Source organism: Mirounga leonina, unplaced genomic scaffold (genome assembly GCF_011800145.1).
Source record: "Mirounga leonina isolate KUSES-001 unplaced genomic scaffold, KU_Mleo_1.0 Mir_117, whole genome shotgun sequence".
Classification (NCBI taxonomy): Eukaryota; Metazoa; Chordata; class Mammalia; order Carnivora; family Phocidae; genus Mirounga; species Mirounga leonina.
Window position 1 is genome coordinate 6242506 of NW_023270274.1, and position 2050 is coordinate 6244555.

Below are 2050 nucleotides of genomic sequence, written 5' to 3' on the forward strand. Positions count from 1 at the left end.
ACGCGCCTGCGCCCCCGCGCGGGGTCCCACGCCCGCCCGCCCAGGCCCCCTGACTTCCAGCAGCTTCCAGCGCCCCCTCCCCACCTCGCGCGCCCTCGCGCCAGACAGCCCCGCCGCCCAATCGCGGCGCGGCGCCTCGACGCCCGCAGCCAATCAGAGGGCGCCGGCCGCGCCGCGCCCCACCCCTACCTCAGGCCTCGGCGAGGGGGCGAGGGACGCCGCGCGGAGGCGAAGGGGCGTACGCGGGTGGCCCTGCGCGGTGCGGGCGTGGGAGTTTCGCCCTGTCACCCCGTCTTCGTCCTTCCCGACAGTCGGCGGACAGCCACCGTTCTCTAGGAGGAACCCTGGACAACAAAGGGGAACGGGGTGGCCTCCAAAGGGGCGACGTGAGGGTCGCCGTCGAGCCAGCTCTGGGGGAAGCTGGGAACAAAGCCGGGCGGCTGGGGGGAGGAGGGCCACGAACCAAAATGTGACCTGGATAAGATGTCCCTTTGTCCCGTGTGGAAAGCCCAGACTTGAAGCCAGCCGCAGTCGTGTGTGCCTCCCAGTCGCCGCCAAGTCCCCAGGGCCCGCCGGGGGTGAGGGACCCCGGTGCAGCTGGCCCCGGGGCCCGAGACTCTTCCCGCCTGGACCGCCCTTGGTGGCCAAGGACCCGCGGACCGAAGGAACGGGAGTCCGAGCCACGCCCCGCAGACGCCGTCTCCCCCAGTCCCCCCTGGGGTGCTCTTTCCACACACCTTGGATCGCCGGCTGGTCGGTGTGTGATAAGACGTCTGATGTATCTGCCCAGACTTCGTGAAAGCGAACCATTTGAGTTCCTTAAAAATGCAAGTGTCAACTTTCGTGTGGAAGACTTCGAAAGGATTCTTGGAGGAGAGTATCGGGAAAGCGCAAAATGCAACGATTTAACAATCTGAAATTTGGGGTAGAAACAGCTAATGGTTAGTGAGAGTTCAACTACAGGTTAAACACTTTGCTTTGAATGCTTTGAAGGCTAAATTTAGAGGTACCGATGTCCACAGCAAACCATGGGACATAAGTACTAGTACCACCCTCAGATCGAATTGAGTCACACAGAAGTTCAGTAAGTTCCCCAAAGAGCACAGCTAATAAATAGCAGAGAAAGGATTGAGGTAATCTACTTTCAGAGTTTATCTTTTAAACACTAGGCCCTCTTCTTCCTCACCCTGAAACCCAGTCCAGAAATTCTCATAAGCTCTCAGGTGCTCCACTTACTAGATAACTACCTAGTCTTGGATGATGAGACAGCACAGATAGGAATATACGCGCCTCTGCAAATCCCCTGGACCTCAGTTGTCTCGCTGAAAAGGAGGCAGTTGAACTAATAGGTTCAATCCCTTCCTGCCTGACGTTCTTTGGTTGTTGGGTTAGCTTAATCCTGACAACCAAATTGATTAAAGGACAGAAGGAAAAAGCAAAATGCCAGGGCCTTTATTCTCCCTGGGGTAGTGTTCCAATGGGGGTTGTAATCAATTAGAGAACAGACCTGTTCAATGGGCTGCTCATTAAAATATATTATACCAATAATATGGAGCTCTCTATTAATATAATGTTAGAAAATATTCTTTTCCTTTTCTCCGCTGTGGGGAATCATACAAAAAGCATACAGGTGTCTGGGCATACAAACTGATGGAAAAATTAATACACCATTTTAAAAACTCGAAAGGTGGGTGTTGGGAACATATTGCATAGAGATACAGTCTCCGGTCTAGAACAGGTAATGTCTACAAAAAGGAGTTTCCTTAGACTGAATTTTGGGGTGACCACATATCTACAATAGGGAGGATTTTAGCCATCGGGAAAATTTGGCTGCGTCAGAGTTGTGAAGCTATCGGTAAAATATAGTATAATATTAATACTTAGATTTTAGAGTCAGACCTAGGTTTTCGGCTGTGTCTGCTTTTGATTAGCTGCAAAATTTTGGGCTACTTAACCTTTCTAAGCCTCAGATTCCTCATGTATAAAAATGAGGATAATAATAGCACCAAAACCATGGGTTATGAGGTTATAAAAGCTTATCTAAATGAAG